General features: G+C 48.6%; 1 pseudogene; it reads left to right on the forward strand.

The window, feature by feature from the left end:
* The window catches only part of LOC105854667, a 4,211-nt pseudogene extending 1,410 nt beyond the window's left edge, over positions 1-2,801 (forward strand).
* The last annotated feature ends 2,940 nt before the right edge of the window (positions 2,802-5,741 follow it).

The following is a 5,741-nucleotide window of genomic DNA, read 5'->3' on the forward strand; positions in this document are numbered from 1 at the left end:
AGAGGTCGCGGGAACAGGTCTGGCCAAACACATACCCCCAGTTATCTTGGAACTCAAGGCTACTGCCCAACCAGTAAGAATTAAACAGTATCTCATGCCGGAAGAAGGCCTCCGAGGTATCTTTCTCCATATCCAAAGGTTGCAGTAAGCAGGAATTCTAGTTCTCTGTCACTCGCCCTGGAACTCCCCTCTCCTCCCTGTGAAGAAGGCTGGTGGAAATGATTACTGACCAGTACAGGATCTATGGGGGGTCAATGAGTGGTAGAGGACATCCATCCCACCGTCCAGAACCCATATACTCTGTTGAGTCAACTTTATCCCTCACTGACTTGGTATACTACCCTGGATCTGAAAGACACTTTCTTCAGTATACCTCTGACCAAGGTCAGCCAGCCTCTATTTGCCTTTGAATGGCAACAATAAAAAGGGGGGAGGACGGGACAGCTAACTTGGACAAGACTGCCCTAGGGGTTCAAAAATGCCCGGACCCTCTTTAATGAAGCTCTGAGCAGGGACCTAGAACCTTTTCGTCAGGCACACCGACGTGTGACTATTCTACAATATGTGGATGACACGCTGCTGGCCACTGCCATGTCAACAGAATGCCAGGAGGCCACTGGTCACTTGTTACAAGAATTGGGGACCCTGGGAAATCAGGCTAGTGCTCACAAAGCACAAATCTGTTGACACACTCTAACCTATCTAGGGTATAAGCTGACAGAGGGAACTCGGTGGCTTACAGATGCCATGAAAGAGACAATTCTCAGAATCCCTGCCCCTGAAACCGCCCCCTCCTGGGAAGTGCTTGAGTTTCTGGGCTTGGTAGGTTACTGCTGGTTGTGGATACTGGGATATGCAGAACTGGCTCGCCCCCTTTATGAAGTGACTAAGGAAAACATGGACTGGCTGTGGAAGTGGGAACAGCAACTAGCTTTTGACCAGCTGAAGAGGGCCCTACTCCAGTCACTGGCCTTAGCATTACCAGACCCATTGAAACCATTTGGCCTGTTTGTGGACGAGAAAAAGTGAATAGCGAAGAGGGTCCTAGTTCAACAATTAGGCCCATGGAGATGGCCAGTGGCCTGACTGTCCAAAAGGTTGGATGCAGTAGCTACGGGATGGCCCCCTTGCCTCAGAATTATTGCTGCTATTGCCTTGCTGATCCCCGATGCAGACAACCTGACTTTTGAGCAAAAATTTAAGGAGACCACCCCCACCTGGTAGAGGGCATTTTGAGGCAGCCATCAGGTAAATGGATGACTTACACTCGGATCACTCACTATCAGGGGCTCTTGCTAGATCCCCCAGGATCACCTTCTCAGACCTGGCCATCCTGAACCCTGCAACCCTGCTGCCGACTCCTGATCTCCAATCACCGCGCCATGACTATGCAGAGATTTTTGCTGAAGTTACCCAGGTGAGGGACGACTTGCAGGATAGCCTGCTGCAGAACTGTGAGTTGACCTGGTACATTGATGGCAGGAGTTTCATACTGAACAGGGAACAGAGAGAGGGGGCGGCTGTGGAGGACCAATGGGGGGATATAGTTTGGAACAGTGCCTTGTCACCAGACACGTCCACACAGAATGCTGATCAGATAGCCTTGACTGAGGCCCTTAGCAGGCAGAATGGAGGCGCGCAAACAACTACAGGGACAGCCGGCATGCCTTTGGCACCATCCACGTGCATCGTGCCATCTTACCGGGAAAGGGGCTTTGTTACTTCTAAAGGAAAGGAATTGATGAATTTGGCTGAGGTTCAAAGGCTCCTGACAGAGGTGCAGCAGCCTAGAGCTGTGGCAGTGATACACGTTCCTGGGTAACAGTCACTTAATTCCCCAGAGGCCGTCGGAAATAGCCGAGCAGATGCTGAGGCTCGCCGAGTGGCCACTACTTTAGGGGAAGGTGCAGTCACTGTAACATTCGTGGAACTGCCCTTGCCTGAGCTACCTGTGCTGTCCCCTCATCCTGAATATGCAGACAATGACCTAAAATGGATTAAATCTCACCTGGGAGAGACTGAGACACAAGGAGACAGTGAATGGAGGCGAGACCACCAAGGAAGAAAAGCTTGGGAAGATTCTCCTTCTTAATCTACACAAGACCTCTCATTTGGGTTGGAAGAAACTGCTGAGCCTGTTTGAGTACACCCATTTGCGGCTCCCATATCAAGTCCCTGTGGCAAAACAGATGATGGAGGAATTCAAGAGCTTTTTGGCCATGAGACCTTCCCTGAAGGGACCCAAACACACAGGTACTCGGATGAGGGGTAGGGTCCCAGGAAGAAACTGGGAAATAGATTTCACTGAAGTGAAACCAGGCAAGTATAGATACCGATATTTGCTAGTATTTGTTGACACCTTCTCGGGTTGGGTGGAGGCATTTCCTACTAAAAAGGAGACCAGCCAGGTGGTCGCCAAGATTTTGTTCCCTATTATGGAGTCCCAAACAAAATAGGGTCGGATAACGGCCCGTCTTTCGTCAGCAAGGCCCTGCAAGTACTAGCCCGAACCATGGGGACAGATTGGAAACCATATAGTGAGCAAAACCCCCGAAGCTCTGGCAGGTGGAAAGGATGAATCGGACTCTTAAGGAGACCTTATCAAATTTGGCAATAGAGACTGGCGGTAACTGGGTGACGCTCCTCCCTTTGGCTGTCTTCCGGGTCTGTAACTCACCATATGTTCACAACTTAGGCCTTTTGAGATCATGTATGGGGATCCACCTCCCATTACTAGGAGGACCTTGCCCATGGAAAAATTGGCTCCAAATTATTTAACCTTGTTGCAAGCTCTAGTCCAAGTACAGCAACAGATCTGGCCCCTAGTTCAGGCGTACCATGAAAGACCTCTGGCTATGGACACGGAACATGGCCTAGTCCCTGGGGATTGGGTTTGGGTTAGACGAAATCAGGAAAAGACTCTAGAACGGAGGTGGAAAGCGCCCTATGTGGTTTCATTAACCACTCCCACCACTCCCACGGGATCAGCCCGTGGATTCACTACTCCCACAACTGGAAGGCACATCAGCAGAACCTGATGGTTGCTGAAGCATGGACTGTGAAGCAACAGCCCACTAACCCTTTGAAGCTACAGTTTACCTGCTCTCATGAGACACCCAGCACGGGCAGAGCCCTTGACATCCAGCAGACATGACCCCAGCTGTCTTGATGATCTTTATTGCCTGTTGTCCCCTGCTCTACTGTAGTGTCGGTGAGGGTCCACATCAACCTTACAAGCAGACCTGGATTGTCCGGGATGGGGCAACTTTGGAGGAATGGAACCGGACCTCCCACACTGCCCCAGTGGGGACTTGGTTCCCTGATCTCCCATTTCAATTTGCAACAGGTCAGGGGACTTGGAGGCCACACCCAACAGGTCATTAGGAGAAATGGGTTTTCCATACGCCCTGCGTATAGAACCAGAGCCTGGAGTTCTAGGTGTAGGGTATTTGAAAGTTTCTTCTGTGGCCAATGGGACTGTGTGGTGGACAATGATGGGAAATAGCATTGGGAGGTGCAATCTGACCAGGTTACTATGAGATTTGCTCATCAATATGTGAGGACTATGGTCTGATTGAACAGTAATTTTGTTAAAGTATCTTTCACTCTAGCTGGCCGTGCTGACAATCGATGGATTAATGGGTTAGCCTGGGGTCTAGCGCTCTCTCAGAGGCCTTGGCATGGAGTAATCATACAGATACTCTTGCAAATAGAAAACATTTACATAAACCCTGCACTGATTGGGCCTCACAAGGCCCTTACTACTCCTCCACATGGTGGCACGGGGCCTACTTCATTGTCTGCTCAGACTACACCTGATCTCCAGGAATACCCACTATGGGAAATAGTACAAACAATGTACATGACCCTCAATCTTACCAACCCTAATCTGACCTCGTCGTGTTTGTTGTGTTTCAATATAAGGCCCCCATTCTATGAAGATATAGAACTCAACGTCTCCCTTGTCGCCTCCACTGTGGACAACCTGTCCCAGTGTCTGTGGGGTCACAAAGTCCAAGGTCTCACTCTTCAACAGGTTAGTGGCAGAGGTACTTCTCTGGGAACTGCCTCTCACTCCACGCACACCCTTTGTAGTTCACATGTCCAGACTGCATGCTGGAAACAACAAATACAATAGCTTATCCCTGCAGAAGGGGGATGGTGGGTCTGTTCTCTGGGTGGTCTTACTCCTTGTCTGTCTTCCAAGGTGTTGGCTGTCTCTCCGGATTTGTGTGTCATAATCACTGTTGTACCTCGCATATTTTACCATCCAGAGGGAACCTTCTATGCCTCTTGGTTTGCAGGTATTCATGCCAGGGCCATATGAGAGCCTTTCACAGTCCTCACTATAGCCACTCTGTTTGGCCTAGGAATTGCTGGTGTGGGGACCGGAATGGCCTCCATGATGACTCAAAGGCATGGTTTGACCTCCCTGAGAGCAGCCATAGACCAGGATTTAGAAAGAATTGAGACTTCCATCTCACACCTTGAAAAATCCCTTACCTTCTTGTTGGAGGTAGTGTTGCAAAATAGACATGGGTTAGACTTACTGTTTCTCCAACAAGGTGGACTCTGTGCTGCCCTAGGTGAAGAATGTTGCTTCTATGCTGATCATATGGGTGTGGCCCGGGACTCATGGCTAAGCTCAGAGAAGCATTCGCCAAGCATAAACGAGAGTGTGAGCTGCAGGAGGGATAATTTGAGTCATGGTTTAATCGTCCCTGAGATGGTCACCTTACTCTCTACTTTGGCAGGCCCCTTCGTGGTACTCCTGCTATTGCTCACCGTTGGGCCTTGCATCCTCAACCGGTTGGTGGCATTCATTAAGGAGTACATGAGCACAGTCTAACTTATGGTGCTCAGAGACCGGTATCTTGGGATTCCAACATCTGGACCCAACGAGGATAATACCTCGTTCTGATCAGAAAAAGGGGGAATGTTAAGACCCTTTGCCTAGGCCCCTCTGTCTGGGACTCTAACTCACCTTGGGCTCAGAAAGAAGGGCAGGTAGATCGCATTCCTGGTGCCAGCTCCTGGAACCAGCTGAAACTAGACCCTGATATCAGCTCCTGACTCATGACTGAGACATCTGTTCTTAGAAACCTGTACTTGAGTGCTGTGAAGTTTGTTACTCTTTGAGTTTGCACAGGCTATGACGTATGTAATGGCTGAAAAGGGCTTATATATATTCTCTGACATTCCTATGGTCTGGGACTTGCTCTGCAGGAAGACTTGACCCCAGCTAGCTGGCTTAATAAACTCTGCTTGTTTGTGCATCTCTGGTCCTGTTCTTTGTCACGAGGGACAACTGGGTGATTTTGGACCTTTACAATGTGTTTTGATGGAGTGAAGTCAAGATTCTCTCTCAGACATGTTTTAGAGGCATCTACACTTGCCTTGTAAAAAAGTTTAAGAAGAGGTTATCCTGTCACTCAAGATGTTATGTAATGGAAGTCATTTAAGCAGAATGTATTAAACTTAATTGGGTTCACTTAGTGATTGAACTTCAGTATTGACTCTTCACTTTCACTACTAAGATTCAGATGCGTTCCTCTGAAGACCGGTTGTAACTGCAAAAAAAAAAACATTTAAAAAGTGTATCTTGTGTGCCTAAAGATTGAATTTGATCTGTTTTTGTTGCCATGGTAGTTGACACGAAATTTTACTGCAATGTTAGGACAAACATGCACCATCAAGTCTTTCTGGTAGGGCAATATAAGGCTTTGTGGATGACTACATAA

Source organism: Condylura cristata, unplaced genomic scaffold (genome assembly GCF_000260355.1).
Source record: "Condylura cristata isolate star-nosed mole 26May11 unplaced genomic scaffold, ConCri1.0 scaffold00123, whole genome shotgun sequence".
Classification (NCBI taxonomy): Eukaryota; Metazoa; Chordata; class Mammalia; order Eulipotyphla; family Talpidae; genus Condylura; species Condylura cristata.